Source organism: Balaenoptera acutorostrata, chromosome 14 (assembly GCF_949987535.1).
Source record: "Balaenoptera acutorostrata chromosome 14, mBalAcu1.1, whole genome shotgun sequence".
NCBI lineage: Eukaryota > Metazoa > Chordata > Mammalia > Artiodactyla > Balaenopteridae > Balaenoptera > Balaenoptera acutorostrata.
This window is the reverse complement of record NC_080077.1, coordinates 73,047,688-73,064,451: the sequence shown is the minus strand read 5'-3', so window position 1 is coordinate 73,064,451 and position 16,764 is coordinate 73,047,688. Positions and strand designations below refer to the sequence as shown.

The 16,764-nt window shown below is 40.4% G+C and overlaps 1 long non-coding RNA gene across 2 annotated transcripts in view; it reads left to right on the top strand.

Moving 5' to 3' along the window:
- LOC103002292 (uncharacterized) overlaps nucleotides 1-15,658 on the top strand; it is a 42,439-nt gene extending 26,781 nt beyond the window's left edge. For both annotated transcript variants that reach the window (XR_452306.2, XR_009005218.1), the window contains exons 3-4: nucleotides 14,348-14,469; nucleotides 15,617-15,658. This is a non-coding gene — a long non-coding RNA (uncharacterized LOC103002292). The remainder of the gene's footprint in view (nucleotides 1-14,347; nucleotides 14,470-15,616) is intronic.
- The last annotated feature ends 1,106 nt before the right edge of the window (nucleotides 15,659-16,764 follow it).

Here is a 16,764-nt window from a genome sequence, read left to right as displayed (position 1 = left end):
ATTTTGTATCCTGCTACTTTACCAAATTCCCTTGTGCTTTTAATATTTTTTCTTTGTATTTAATTTTTGATGGTTTGATTAATATGTGTCTTGCATGTTTCTCCTTGGATTTATCCTGTATGGGCCTCTCTGTGCTTCCTGGACTTGATTAACTATTTCCTTTCCCATATTAGGGAAGTTTTCAACTATAATCTCTTCAAATATTTTCTCAGTGCCTTTCTTTTTCTCTTCTTCTGGGACCCCTATAATTCGAATGTTGGTGCGTTTAATGTTGTCCCAGATGTCCCTGAGACTGTCCTCAATTCTTTTCATTCTTTTTTCTTTATTCTGCTCTGCAGTAGTTATTTCGCCTATTTTATCTTCCAGGTCACTTATCTGTTCTTTTGCCTCAGTTATTCTGCTATTGATCCCTTCTAGAGAATTTTAAATTTCATTTATTATGTTGTTCATCACTGTCTGTTTGCTCTGTAGTTCTTCTAGGTCCTTGTTAAACATTTCTTGTATTTTCTCCATTCTATTTCCAAGATTTTGGATCATGTTTACTATCATTATTCTGAATTCTTTTTCAGGTAGACTGCCTATTTCCTCTTCATTTGTTAGATCTGGTGGGTTTTTGCCTTGCTCCTTCATCGGCTGTGTGTTTCTCTGTGTTCTCATTTTGCTTAACTTACTGTTTGGGGTCTCCTTTTTGCAGGCTGCAGGTTCATAGTTCCCGTTGTTTTTGGTGTCTGTCCCCAGTGGCTAAGGTTGGTTCAGTGGGTTGTGTAGGCTTCCTGATGGAGGGGACTAGTGCCTGTTTTCTGGTGGATGAGGCTGGATGTTGTCTTTCTGGTGGGCTGGTCCACCTCTGGTGGTGTGTTTTGGGGTGTCTGTGGCCTTATTATGATTTTAGGCAGCCTCTCTGCTAATGGATAGGGTTGTGTTCCTGTCTTGCTAGTTGTTTGGCATAGGGTGTCCAGCACTGTAGCTTGGTGGTTGTTGAGTGGAGCTGGGTCTTGGCGTTGAGATGGAGATCTCTGGGAGATTTTCACCATTTGATATTACGTGGACCTGGGAGGTCTCTTGTGGACCAGTGTCCTGAACTTGGCTCTCCCACCTCAGAGGCACAGCCCTGACGCCTGGCTGGAGCACCAAGAGCCTGTCATCCACATGGCTCAGAATAAAAGGGAGAAGAAAGAAAGAGAGAGAGAGAGAGAAAGAAAGAAGCAGATAAAATAAAATAAGAGAGCAACCAAACCAAAAAACAAATCCACCAATGATAACAAGTGCTAAAAACTATACTAAAAAATAACAACAACAACAAAATAACGGAGAGACAGAACCCTAGGACAAATGGTAAAAGCAAAGCTATACAGACAAAATCACACACAGAAGTATACACATACACACTCACAAGAAGAGAAAAAGGGAAAAAAATATGTATATCGTTGCTCCCAAAGTCCACCTCCTCAATGTGGGATGATTTGTTGTCTATTCAGGTATTCCACAGATGCAGGGTACATCAGTTTGATTGTGGAGATTTAGTCCGCTGCTCCTGAGGCTGCTGGGAGAGATTTCCCTTTCTCTTCTTTGTTTGCAGTGCTCCTGGGGTTCAGCTTTGGATTTGGCCCCGCCTCTGCATGTAGGTCGCCTGAGGGCATCTGTTCTTCGCTCAGACAGGATGGGGTTAAAGGAGCAGCTGATGGGGGGCTCTGGCTCACTCAGGCCAGGGGGAGGGAGGGGTACGGATGAGGGGCGAGCCTGCGGCAGCAGAGGCCATCATGACGTTGCAGCAGCCTAGGCACGCCGTGCGTTCTCCCGGGGAAGTTGTCCCTGGATCGCAGGACCCTGGCAGTGGTGGGCTGCACAGGCTCCCGGGAGGGGAGGTGTGCATAGTGACCTGTGCTTGCATACAGGCTTCTTGGTGGCTGTAGCAGCAGCCTTAGCGTCTCATGCCTGTCTCTGGGGTCCGTGCTGATAGCCGTGGCTCGCGCCCGTCTCTGGAGCTCCTTTAAGCGGCGCTCTTAATCCCCTCTCCTCGTGCACCAGGAAACAGAGAGGCAAGAAAAAGTCTCTTGCCTCTTCGGCAGCTGCAGACTTTTTCCCGGACTCCCTCCCGGCTAGCTGTGGTGCACTAACCCCTTCAGGCTGTGTTCATGCAGCCAACCGCAGTCCTCTCCCTGCGATCCGACCTCCGAAGCCCGAGCCTCAGCTCCCAGCCCCCGTCCGCCCCTGCGGGTGAGCAGACACGCCTCTCGGGCTGGTGAGTGCAGGTCGGCACCGAGCCTCTGTGCGGGAATCTCTCCTCTTTGCCCTCTGCACCCCTGTTGCTGCGCTCTCCTCCGTGGCTCCGAAGCTTCCCCCCTCCGCCACCCACAGTCTCCGCCCGCGAAGGGGCTTCCTAGTGTGTGGAAACCTTTCCTCCTTCACAGCTCCCTCCCACTGGTGCAGGTCCCGTCCCTATTCTTTTGTCTCTGTTTTTCCTTTTTTCTTTTGCCCTACCCAGGTACGTGGGGAGTTTCTTGCCTTTTGGGAGAGGTCTGAGGTCTGAGGAACGCTGAGGTCTTCTGCCAGCGTTCAGTAGGTGTTCTGTAAGAGTTGTTCCACATGTAGATGTATTTCTGATGTATTTGTGGGGAGGAAGGTGATCTCCGCGTCTTACTCTTCCACCATTTTGAAGCTCCTCCCCCTGCGTCAGACTTTAGTGGTGGTTCAGGAGCCATCAAAGGTGGGTGTGAGGGCCTAGTACCATCAAGGTCTGGGCCTCACCAACGGAGTTGTTACTTTTAAACAGTGATAGAGAAACAGTCAGAAAGGCAGAATGGGGTAAGTAGTTCAAAGTTCAGTGTTTGAAATAAGATATACCTGCGTTTGAGTCTCAGTCTACTTACTTGTAAAATTGGGATAATAACAGTGTTGATCTCAGAGGAATGTGGTGATGAGGATCAAGTAAGAAAATCTACATAAAGCTCTTAGCACCAAACAGGACATGTTGCACTCATTAGATTTCCACTGTAAAAAATATTAAACAGTTAATCAAAGACTAGCACCATTTCACAACGACACAAGTGAAAGAAACAGGGGAGCGGATACAAGAAAGATAAGCAGGGTGGTCAGAATGTTTCAGTGATTACATTCTGTTGCTAGCAGGTTTCTTTGAAATGGACAGCTCGGCATCTCTTGGTCCAAAAGAGTTCTTGGAACCCAGTGATTGAATTTATAAGGATATAGCAGTGAACAAGCTGATTAAAATCTTTGTGTTAATAGAGCTTACGTTTCAGTGGGAGAAGGCTGTGTGTACCCTCGTTTCTGCAGAAACCCTCTCTGTCTGCATCAGAGGAGCTCTCTGCAAAGACTAAGAGTTCAGCTGGAGCAGGGGGGCTATAGGTGGATTTCAAGAAGGGTAGAGGAGAGAAAAATCCTCTCGCATCCTCCATTGGTTTCTGTATCACAATTTTCTTCCTTCTCTGTAGACAGTATAGTGGTTAAGTGAAGGAGCTCTACCCATATTAACATTTTGCCTTTACTCAACATTGAGTGGTTGTATGTCCTGGGTGTGTTACTGTGCTGCCTATACTTCATTTGCCTCTCCAGATCTGTTCTCCACTCTTCTCCTCCTTCCTCTGTATTTGGGAGGCTGGCCTTTAGAGACTGCATCACCAAGTTCCCCTGTCCTGTGGTTTCTAGTTGAGTCAGCCAATGTGATATGGTTCAGGAGATCAGAGAGAGGGGAGACAGAGGTCAGGATATTTATTCTCCTAGCCACCTGCCTACCAGGTCACAGTTTGGCAGTGGCTGTGTCCTTCTATCAAAAGCTGTTGGCTGGTCTTATAGTGTTCCAGCCTGCAATAGTAAGAACTTCCTGATGGGGTTAGCCTCTCACCATTGCTTGCTGGTTTCCCCTAATTTTACCCACAACTATGTAAATAGTCACTTCATTTAACTCTCTTTCTTTACCCCTTTTGGGGTGACATCTCTTCCCTGCTGGAGTGGATCTCAACAGGTACAATTGTTTTTCATCTCTAAATCTGTTCCCTCACTTATAGAATGGGGATAATAATGGCACCTATATCATAGAAGTTTTGTGATGGTTAAATGAGGTAAAATTCTTAGCATGGTGTCTATAACATAGTAAATGTTCAATGAATGTTAGCTGTTGCTCTTGGTACTGTTATCATTATGATTATAATTTTTATTCAGGTCCTGGACATTGGGACCGAGATAAGAATGCTGAGAATTGGGCTTTCATCCAAAACCTCCACTTAAGTCAGGATACTTGGGTCCCATTAGACCCCATTGCATGATAAATCTACTTTGCCAACATACAACTCACAGCAGGATAGTTCTGATCATCATTATTTCTGAGTGCATTTAAAGGCCGAAGGTTAGTGCCATTACCATTTATACTTCCCTTGATGCAAATTAAATTAATTTAGAGAAGGAATTCTCAATCAGTAGCATGAGGTAGAGGAAAAAACCCTCTAAGCACCTCAAAAGACATTACTACAACTTAGAGAAGCAAAACTTATTTCATCCTAAATGCCTTATAATTCCTGAATATATATTACAATGAAAAGAAAGCAATACCTAAAAGAAATGCTGTAATTTATCCACATTATCTGTGTAATCATTCTAATGGTCTCATTGTGGCTTGGATCAGTTAGTATATTTTGTCATCGAGGAGATAATAGTCTTAATGAGGTTGGGTTGCAGATTTTATCTCCATGTAGTCCTCATAGCACAGAGAAATATTCTACTCCATGATTGAAAACTGTACTCATAGTCTGATATTCCAGTTTGTAAATGCATGATGATGATCACAAGAGGAATGGAGAGGAAGTGGGAGTGGGTTTGGTACCTATTAATTTGTAGAAGTGGAAGAAAACTACAAGCCCATGTTTTTCTGGGAGCGGGTAAATAATATTATTTTCCTATGCAAAAGTCTAAATTTTTGGTATGTGAATAGAGTAAATTGTCATGTAAAGAAAGAACAATGTAACTAATATACAAGTTTTAGTAATACACCCTTAGTGTCTGTATTAGTTTCCTTGAGCTGCCATAACAAATTACCACAAACTGGTTGGATTAAAACAGAAATTTATTCTCTCATAGTTTTGGAGGCTAGAAGTCCAAAATCAAAGTGTCGGCAGGGCCGTACTCTCCCTGAGGGCTCTAGGGGAGGTCCTACCTTGCCTCTTCCTAGCTTACGGTGGGTGCTGGCAATCCCCGGCTTTCCTTGGCTTGTGTGAGCATCAACTCCAATCTCTGTCTCCATCTTCACATGACCATCTTCTCTCTGTGCCTATGTCCAGATTTCCTTCTTTTTGTAAGAATACCAGTCATATTGGACATGGGCCCCACTCTAATCCAGTTTGACTTCATTTTCACTTGATTATATCTGCAAAGACCCTATTTCCAAATAAGGTCATATTCACAGGTTTTGGGGGGACATGAATTTGGGGGGAACATTATTCAATCCATTGTAACTACTCAAGGGTTGGTTCATCGCTTTATGACTCTTTTAGGCTTGTCTTTTCTTCTTCTTCTTTGATACTTGATTCACATCTTTTTAGCCATTTTTCTTTCTTTTTTAAAAAAAATTTGATTGGCTTATCCAGCGGAGAAAGATTTAAGTTACATCATTTTGGTGATTACACAGCAGACAGGCTCTGTTTGTGGGGCAAGGATTTGTCTCACCCCCCTCACTCCCCTTCATGGGGTGTATATTCATATTTTCACTGTCCCTTTGCTACCTGGAGGATTATTTGTTGGTGGGGGAAGGAGATTTCAGTGAATAATGAGCCGTCAGCAGGCTTCTCCATATGGTGTTTTACAGTCCATAGACTCTAATAAAATGCCTGCCAGATAATCCCATTCTCTGTTGCCCACTCTACAACGTCTTCCTTCCTCATGCTGTCTTTTCTGAAGCTACTCCCTAGAAAACACCCCTGGCAAACAGACTTCCTTTTGCTCTCTCTTAATATATTACTTGAAAGAATCCCACAATCCTCTCCCATTTCCCAGCAAATGTATATTTTCAATAATTAAACCTGTAGAATTTAAGGATTGTTGGGCAGAGAGGAAACATGGGAACAGAGAGATCTTCTGCTTTTCCAAGCCCTGTCTGCTCAAGCCTCTTCCTCACCCTTCCCCAAGTAGGAAGAGTTGCTAAGCTGACTGTTTAGAGTCCAGGAATATTGACTGGTGGTCTGATGATCAGGGTTACTGTATTCATGCTCGTGCACCCATGGGCTTTCTTCTGTGCCCCTCCATGGTGCTGCTGGTGCAGTGAGAAGGCCTGAAGCTGTCTTGTTGCTCCCCTCAAAGTATGCCTGCACTTGTTGGTCATCGCTCTGATTTCTGTCCCATATGACTGGCCAGAGGTGGTAAGAGCCTAATATGGGTTAGGAGTAGGGGTAAGAAGTGGCTCCACTTTGTAGTTTAGACTATGCTGCATACACAGCCCAACCGAGTTTTCACCTTCATTTTGCACTGGAGGTAATTGGGCAGGGCTAAGCCAATAAAATCCAAGAAACAACCCCAGCACTTTGCACCTTGCTTCCTTTTACCTGTGTGCGCGCATGTGGCACAGCAGGAACCTCTGAGGAGAGGTGATTGTTAGAGCAGAATATGTATTTTTTGGATCGTTTAGCCAAATATGTCAACATCCCAGCAACAGTTCTAACAAGTATGTTACAAGCAATGTCTACATAAGAGAACTGGGTTTATTTGCTGGCTTAACTTATTCAGGCCATTCATTAGTTCAAATATTAGGAATTGTCCCCATTGTGGGAGCCCATAGTATGTCCTAGGCAGGTCAGTTCAGAGGTGAAACTATATTAGATTGTTACAGGAAGTATGAAGCATGTACTTCAACAGCAGTTTTGCACTTATTCATGGTGTTGATGTACAACGAAAGAGAATATCATTTCATAGTGGCTCTGACTAATGTGTTACTAGCTGGTCATTAGACCCTAGAGCTTGGATTTCTGTATAATACTTCAGTTTTACAGGACTCAACACTCTAGGAATAGTGGTGTTATTGGAATATTTTTTATTAAACTATTCAGTGACTAGCTTTGAGGTTGTGACAATATTTTAGATCCTAAGTCACTAACTGTATGTATATTAGACTCTAGTTCTTTGCCTTATCATAGAGAAAAGTATTATAATTATGAAGGATCTAGTCTATGAAAGGTCTATTGCAGGATCATTAGTTAAAAAAGAATTTGGAAATGTGGCTTATTTCAAGTTAAACCAAAATATATATTAAAACCATTCAGATGCCATTAAAACTAGCAGGACTCTTAACCCTTTTAATGGATTGACTAAAAAAAGCAGAATTTTAAAATCCAGATATATACAATTTTGACACGATAAAATAACTGTTTGATCTATTTCTTAAGAATAAGAGTTTAATATTTTTAAGGAATAATAATTTTACTTATATCCAATTTTAGTCATTTGGTTACCCATTTAACATTTTTATAGTTCCAAAAGAACCCAAGCTGATATAAATAAAGATTATTAGAAATATATAAAAATAAAACTATTAAAAATATTTTGTCACAGCTAGGGTACAATTATTACCTGTATATTAGTATAATCATGGCTGACGGATATGATATAGGTAAAATTTTTCAATAAATTGAGAAGAAAGAAACATGTTTTTGTGGTGTGTTCATTCCAGAACTTGAATGGATTCTAATGGGACAAACTCCTCCTTGTTTTTTCCCACGAGAACATGAATAATTTTTTCTTCCAGTACCATTGATCGGAGATCCTTAGTAATGGCTTATCTCTAAGGCTATCTTTGCTGAAACTGATGTAAAGTTCGTATGTAACTTTTATTTCCAAATGTACATGTATGTCCCATGATGTGTGAAAGGTAACCTTTCTTAATTATAATCTACCTCTTTGGGCTTCCCTGGTGGCGCAGTGGTTGAGAATCTGCCTGCTAATGCAGGGGACACGGGTTCGAGCCCTGGTCTGGGAGGATCCCACATGCCGCGGAGCGGCTGGGCCCGTGAGCCACAGCTGCTGAGCCTGCGCGTCTGGAGCCTGTGCCCCGCAACGGGAGGGGCCGCGATAGAGAAAGGCCCGCGCACCGCGATGAAGAGCGGTCCCCGCACCGCGATGAAGAGTGGCCCCCGCTTGCCGCAACTGGAGAAAGCCCTCGCACGAACCGAAGACCCAACACAGCCAAAAATAAATAAATAAATAAATAAATAAATAAGAAAATCCTTAAAAAAAAAAAAATAATAATCTACCTCTTTATGGCATTGTCAATAAACTTTCAGGAAATGGCAGAGTAGCTCCATTTTGAGTCTGAGGAAGCAACATCTATAACCAGAGTCCAAGAGAGCTCACTGGAGATAAACTAAAGCCCACAAAAATTAAATACTTACCCATGGTGACCCAGAAAATCATTACGCCCAAATCCTCTGGCTCCTGAGACAAGCCCTCTTTTTGCTCTCACTTATGATGTTATATGCTTCCCTGATACATGCCTTCTGAATGTACTTCTCAGTGTGTGCTTTGGCATGACTAAATTAATTGAGGCTGTTACCTGGACCTTGAAAGGCACGTTCCACTTTGTGGTGCTACACAGATTCAGATGTAAAATCTGAACTGAGTCCTTATGACCACATACTGACTTCAATCCTTTTGGGCAACTTCAACTTAATATCACTGGAAATTCCTTGCACAGATCACGAGTAACGTGTGACCCCCAAGCTCCTCTCAGTTCATTATAATCTTTCATTTCTTCTAGAGCATGTGAACTGGATGTTTTTTTCCATTTATGCTGCCTTATCTTTTAATCATTTAAAGAAATATTTAATTGTATGAAAATGAAGGTTGCTACTGAAGGAGAAAGAGTATTCAAGGAGTGTTTGCACTGCTTTTTCTTGGCTAACTTGCTCAAGGTGAGTTCACTGCAACGTTACCAACTCACTGCTAATGAGATTGTCTGAAATCTGCCAGCCTACCCCATTCTTGCTTCAGGTCCTGTGCTACTGAAGTTTTGCTCATGGCATCGGCATTGTTCTTCCTTGTATCCATGACTGGGTCTGTTAAGACCTTTCATACAATAGCCTCAGAACTCTGGTTGCAATTAGAATTTTGATTAGCTGTCAGTGATGTCATAGCCATGGTTATTTTAAATCCACTGTGCTAAGTGTTTTCCTTTTCTTAATGTACTATAGAAATTCCATTTCTTGACAGCAGTAAGACACTTCAGGCAGTGTGTTTCAGGGCCAATATTGCACTTCTCATGGAGTTAAGACACTTGGCCTTCAGCCTCATGACTTATAACACAATCTGAGTTATGCTATAATCACCCAGATATATACATGGCCTGTTGTGTTTTATTGCTTAAATGGAACCTGTCCCAGTGCCTCATCAACTGACAAGGTGGGAATACAGCCCCAGATGACTGTTCAGATTCCCACCGGGGGTTGTTGCATTTGGTCAGATCTCCTTCAGCCTTTCAGGGGTTGCACTGAAACTGGAGGCCTTTGGTGCATTTACCACAAAACAGAAATCAAACCCTCCAGCATCTCAGGTCTCACTGCCAGACTGCCCAACTTAGGTTGCCAAATATCTCCCCCTCAACACATTTATTGAACTTTAAAACAGCAGAACAGCATTGAATGAAGTCCAGTAATTTTTATAGGATATATTTTAGTCACTAGGCTTTGAAGACTATTCCAACATTAATTATAAAGTTTCTGTGTCTGGATAACCTATTGTTAACAGTTATTTTGCTAGCGCTAATGGCAAGATGGAAGATTTCCAATAACTTTATTGAGGAAGTGGCAATTAAAATGTTGAGCACTACAGGGTACATACAAAATAAAAATAATCTTACAAACACGGCACTGTACTTCACGACAAAAATGGAGGTATACTCTATATTTTCAAATAGATATGATGATTTTGCACTTCCACCTCTTTTGGTTGGAGGAGGATCAAGAAGTTTCTTTTTTGTTGGTTTGTTCACTTTTAAAGTCAGCATGAGATGCCAGTGCTCGGGGCTGGGCTGACATTATTTACCACAACGTCATGAAATGATTTTAAGACAAGTTGTCACCATACTTCTTTCAACAACAAATATCACTAAAATGAGATCATTGGCTTCGTGTGACAATTTATGACTCTGGAAATGCATGAGTTGTCTTTTCTAAAGACCCTCAAAGACCTCATCCAGCATGGTTTTCCCTCCAGAGCTCTCTGGTGTGACCACCCATCTTCCAAACTCACCTTACCACAGTCATCCAGCAGCTTGGGGGTGTTCTCTGGTCAGAATGCTGAGAGCAGCATGGTGGACAGTGGGAGGCAGCAGGCAGGATGGAGGACACTCCAGTACATACAGTGTCAGGGCAAGACATAGAGGGTTGAAGGGACTTGCCCAAGGTCACAAGGCTAGGAACCCGTAGATGGTGCATGTGGGCTCTGGGTCCAGATGTGTGTCATCTTCACCATATTGCTTCCAAGCATTTTAAATTCAGAGTGCAAATTATTAATTGCACAGTCAAGACCCCTGGAATCAAAAGAAACTGATTTTTTGTCAACTTGGTGCAATTACATTTCAAAAAGGATTTTAGACCAAGAATACATTTGCTTTCCAACTTTACTTGGCTCACCACTTTCTTTTTTAGCATATCCTGATTGCTGTGTAACTTAGGCCTAGGTTTCCCTTATTAATTTGGTGAAATAATTTTTTACCTGAAGTGTAATCTATATTTTCCACTTTGGTTTAAAGTGGAATGTTTATCAGTATTGGCTAATGATATCAAACCATGCTATAATATCACTGTGTGAAGTTTCCTGCTAAAATATTTTCCTTAAGGTTATGCTTTTCTGGGATCAATATATACTTCCCCAGGTCTTCTTTTGTGGATTATATCTTAAAAACACCTTATCTCTGAAAGATCATAAAAGAGCAGTGGGATCAGGAATTAGCTATTCTTTTCTCATGCAAGAACAATAGGGAGCATAAGAAACTGAAGTTACCAGGAGTTTTCCACCCACTTTGCTAAATCAGAGGTATTTTAAAAGACATTTCTAAGGATCTATACTCAGAAAGGCAATAATTCTCATTAAAGGGGTCTCTTCTTTTTTAACCCCTGTATTTGTGGAATTAATTCTTATATTTTCACATTACTTTATTTACTCCTTCTTATGAATCCTAAATATTAAACCAGATTATTAGATTACTCTTTAGCTTTCTTAACTGTTTTGTTTAACAACACATCAAGGGCATATTAATTTCAGTTAAATAATTCATTTCTAGAATTTCATGATCTAGCCTGAAAGCAAATACTTCTTTAGCCTGCCATCCTAGGAGAGGATTTTTCATTTGTTGACTTATTGTTCCTTATGAGAGGATTTATTATTTATTGTTTAGTGAATATCATTGGTTCATATTGGGTAAATATATTACCTCTCCACCTTTGCCGCATAGGGGGCAAAACATGCCCATTCTTTCTTTTTATGTTCAATGTGTTATGATGTCTTCATCTAGTGGATGTTCAAAAAAATGCTCATAAACGTGTAGAAACTGAATATAGGTATTTAATCCATGGCATATTTCTTTTCTCTAAGAAACATATTCTTAATTCGTGAGTCACAGAAACCATGTGTTTAGAAAAGAAATTATTGATTACATATGTGACATTGGAAAAATTTTCTGATTTTCCAAGTGATTTTTGAGACTGATAAACTAACACAACAGAGCACAGAAGAGGGCAAAGCTTCTGGATAAAAGCCAGTATCGGGGGTTGGGATGGTAAACTGTCAGTGAATTTCAGCATAACATTGTCACTCTTCTATTTTGCTAGTATACCTCAAAGAATATTTACAAAATTGATTTTGAAATACAAGGTTTTAAAGCTAGAAATAAAATTTATATGAATAGAATTTGGTTGCAAAGATGATCTTGGAAATTAGTTTTCCTGTTGGTGGTTGGGCCCCCTGGGAGCCAACTAGTGAATTCTTAATCTAAATTATATGTCAGGTCCTGAAACAGTTAACCTCCAAAAAGTGTACAATTTATCCCCAGGATGGATATAAGTACTCTGCGATTAGATGGGAGTTATTACAAAGAACTTGGAATAACTGTTACCTATATAGGCGTCCCTGGAAAGAGCAGTAATTACCTGTTACTGACACTGTAAGTTTTTATGACTAATACTCCAGAAATTTTTCCTCTTGATTTCATTCCATGTCCTCATGACTCTGTAGCTGTTCTACCAGATATTAAGAACCAAGGTTTGGACTAGACCCAGGGCAGCCAATGAAAGGCAGAATCTTCTAGCGTTTGATGGTTTGGGCTTTGACAACTGATCTGAGGTTAATTGCTATGTCTGCCTTCATATCTTTGTGAATGTGGAAAATCCAGTTGTGTATGACTTTCTTTTACTATATTGCTTTCAGACAGAATAGTAAGACAATTACAGGGACTGAAAAGGCAAACTACATTTTCAGGATGTATTAAAAATATGAGATATCTTTTTTCCCCCCTTTTTTGTGAAAACCACTCTTTATCCCAATAACCCATTTGTTTCATGATCTTGTCCAATTATCTACGAAGAAAATTTTTGAAGGTGCTCCTATTGAAAATATGCCAGCTATGGAAAAGACTTCTAGATGATCAACGAAAGCTTTTCTTCCTCTTCCAGGTCATACAGCCAGATAACATTTTATAAGACTGTATTATACTTAGATGTAGCCAGGTGACTGATGGAATGAGTTAGAAGTGATGTGTAGCATTTCTGAGCCTGGTGTATAAACACCTCCCCTGGTAGACTCTCTGGGCTGTTTTCCTTCACGTGAATTGGTGCAGAGGAATGTGGCAACAGCTTTGTGTTAAAGCTGATGGAGCCGCAAATGGGAGGAGCCCAGTACCCTGAAGCAGTGGCCAGAGGTGAGCCCCATCAGATCAGGAACACTTATCTGGCCATCCATGAGTGAGAAATATGTGTTTGAACCGTTATAAGCTTTGGATTTGTTTTTACAGCAGCGAGCATTACCTTAACTAATAATCTGTGTAATTAAAATCTTGTATAGGATTTATTTTCTTTCACAATCTATTACTTATGAATATTAGAAGTGCTGTTGTCAGCTTTTAATGATGCCATTGTACATGAGTGAAACAGTTCACACTGAATAAATGTTTATCTGTTTGACCGTATTGTCACTACCCTTACTTTTACTGTTTTCTGCCATCCCTGAATTTACTAATACACGAACAGGCTAGTCCAATTTCATTTTGTCTTTCACTGAGGCCACATATCCCCTCTATTCACCCCCTGCCTCTGGAATTCTGCCTAAAATGAAACAGCAACAGAAGAGAGGTCAAGAACTTGGAAGGATTCATATGGGAGAAACCAGGTACAGCTTGATTTAATATCAATATTTCATATGTTCAGAGCGTGGAGTTTCAGGCTACAAGATAACAGCCCATCATTTTTATGCCTTTCCATCTGTGAAAAGCTGTTCCTCAAAGCACAGTGTATGAACAACCTAGCAGCTTTTCATTTTAGGCACCATATTTTTGGGGAAAAGAAAAAAGAGATCTTTTGATGCATAACTAAACTCAGAGGATAATTGAAATCTATGGAGTTTTAGGGCCAGACTCATAAAGAATGCAGATTTCCTCCTGAAATATATTGCTGGGGAAAGGTACAGAACACAAATCTTTAACATAATGAAAACTTCACCTCCTGCATATATAAAACAAAGGTTACACCATCTACTATCTGCCAGTGAAGAAACAAGTACTTTATACATGCTTAAGAGATAGTATCAATAGAATAGGAGGAGCTACAGGGATAGAGTAAAAATTTTAAAGAGGGTTTGGCAAGGGAACGGATGAAAAAGCAGAACATAGAGTATTTTTAGGGCAGTGAAAATATTCTGTATGATACTACAGTGATGGATACACGTCATTATACATTTGTCCAGGACCATAGAATGCATAACACCAAGAGTGAATCCTAACGTGAACTGTGGACTTCGGTGACTATGATGTGTCAATGTAGATTCATCGGTTGTAACAAATGTACCATCCTGATGGTGAATTTGGTAACAAGGGAGGCTATGCACATGTAGGGGCAGGAGTGTGGATGGGAAATCTCTCTACCTTCCTCTTAATTTTCCTATAAATGTAAAACTGCTCTTTTAAAAGCCCTGAAAAGTTTTATAGGAAGTCAAATATATAAGGCATTTAAATTTATAGGGTGAGGTTTTGTTTAAAAGGTATGAATAATAATAATAGTAATAATAATGATACAGATAAATCCCATGAAAAGCATTTTATAGCAAAGCATAAAATAGAAGTGGATTCATATTTTCTTATCTTTAGCAGAACTCCTGACATAATGAAAGACAGTAGAAGAATCCAGGACTTCTCTCCCTTCCTGTCTTCGTATCGCTCCTGTGATAGGAGTGAAACCACCAATGCGAACCTTGGACCAGGCTTTTCAGGTACCATCCCAGGTCAGGAACTTGTTAGGCAGGTACCTCGCTTTCCATTAAGGCAGGCAACCGTACCCACAACCTTTGAAACCCTGGGGAACACTGTGGCAACAAAAAGACCGATTAGTCTGAGGACGGTTCTTATCGTTCCAAGCTCAAAGATGGAGATTGTTGCCCCTTTTAGTGTACTTTTGCAGTAATATTTTTCCATGGGAAAGGTCTCTCTTTGTGAAGTCAATGTGAATAATTCACCTATTTCATGATTCACATAGGAGCGACTTTTCCGAAAAGTAGCACTTTTGTTGAGTTGCACCTAAATCATAACAACATAAAAATTCTAACAAGAGTACATGTTTAAGAGAATCATCTTTCTTTCATCACGTCTCTTCTGTCACATCTCTCACTGTATGAGTTGTAAGCTACTTCAGTATGTTATTCAAGTGAATCATAGATTATCCTTTTTTAAATACTTCTTACATGTAAGGAGATACATCTCTGAGATATTTTTTAAGTCACCATTCATTCATTCAACTTTAATCAAAGACTTACTATGTTCTAGGCTACAGCTGCAGTAAAGCCTCAAGGAATAAATAAGCCAAAAATAACCACAAACAAATACATAAACCAAAGCAGCTAACAGTTATTAGATGCCATGAAATGGTGTGAAGTCTTGAATACCCATCATTTCATTTAATCCTCACAATCACCCTATAAAGCAGGTATTAATAGGATCCTTGTTTGCTACATGGGCAAACTGAGGTTCAGAGTGGTTAAGTCACCCACCCAAGCTGGTAAAGGGCAGAGCCCTGGTTGGTTCTACTCTAGAATGTGTGCTCTTAACCTCCACACAATGTCTTCCATCGTCTTTACTCTAGGATACTACTAAAAACTCTATTGGAGGGTACAAATGTGCTAGCAAGTAATTTTGGTTTTTGTTTGTTTGTTTTGTTATTAACATTTTTATTCAATTTATTTAAACTAAAAACATAACCAGGTCACCTATTTCTCCCACCCCCTACCCTTCGCTTCTTGCAACCGCCAACCTGTTCTCCATACCTATGAGCTTTTTATTTTGTTTTGTTTTTAGATTCCACATATAAGAGAGATCATATAATCATATGGTATTCATCTTTCTCTGTCTACTTTTTTCATTTAGCATGATGTCCTCAAGGTCCAGCCACATTGTCGTGAATGGTGAGATTTCATTCTTTTTTATGGTTGAATAATAGTCCACTGTATAGTTAAACTAAAATTCCTTTTATTTGTGCATCGTTTTTTTTTTTTTTTTTAAATACATTTCTTTACTATAAAGACTTGCTTTTTATTTTATTTATTATTTATTTTTGGCTGTGTTGGGTCTTCGGTTCGTGCGAGGGCTTTCTCCAGTTGCGGCAAGCGGGGGCCACTCTTCATTGCGGTGCGGGGACCGCTCTTCATCGCGGTGCGCGGGCCTTTCACTATCGCGGCCCCTCCCGTTGCGGGGCACAGGCTCCAGACGCGCAGGCTCAGCAGCTGTGGCTCACGGGCCCAGCCGCTCCGCGGCATGTGGGATCCTCCCAGACCAGGGCTCGAACCCGTGTCCCCTGCATTAGCAGGCAGATTCTCAACCACTGCGCCACCAGGGAAGCCCCCTGTGCATCGTTTTTATTGAAGTATAGTTGATATACAATACTTTATGTCACAGGTGTACAATATAGTAATTCACAATTTTTAAATATTATACTCCATTTATAATTATTATTATAAAATATTGGCTATATTCCTTGTGTTGTACTATATAACCTCGTAGCTTATGTAGCTTCTTTTATACATAATAGTTTGTATCTCTTAATTCCCTACCCCTATATTGCCTCTCTCCCTTTCCCACTGCCCACCGGTAACCACTAGTTTTTTTCTCTATATCTGTGTCTGTTTCTTGTTATATTCACTAGTTTGTTTTATTTTTTAGATTCCACATATAACTGGTATACAGTATTTGTCTTTCTCTGTCTGACTTCACTTAGTGTTATGCCCTCCAAGTCTATCAATGTTATTGCAAATGGCAAAATTTCATTCATTTTTATGGCTGAGTAGTATTCTATTTTATATAGATATAGATATATGTATTCCATTGTGTATATATACATACAACATCTTCCTTATCCATTCATCTGTTGATAGACATTTAGGTTGCTTCCATATCTTGGCAATGGTAAATAATGCTGCTATGAACACTGGGGTGCATGTATCTTTTCGAATTAGTGTTTTCATTTTTTTTTCTGGATATATACCTAAAATGTCTTTATCCATTCATCCATTGATGGA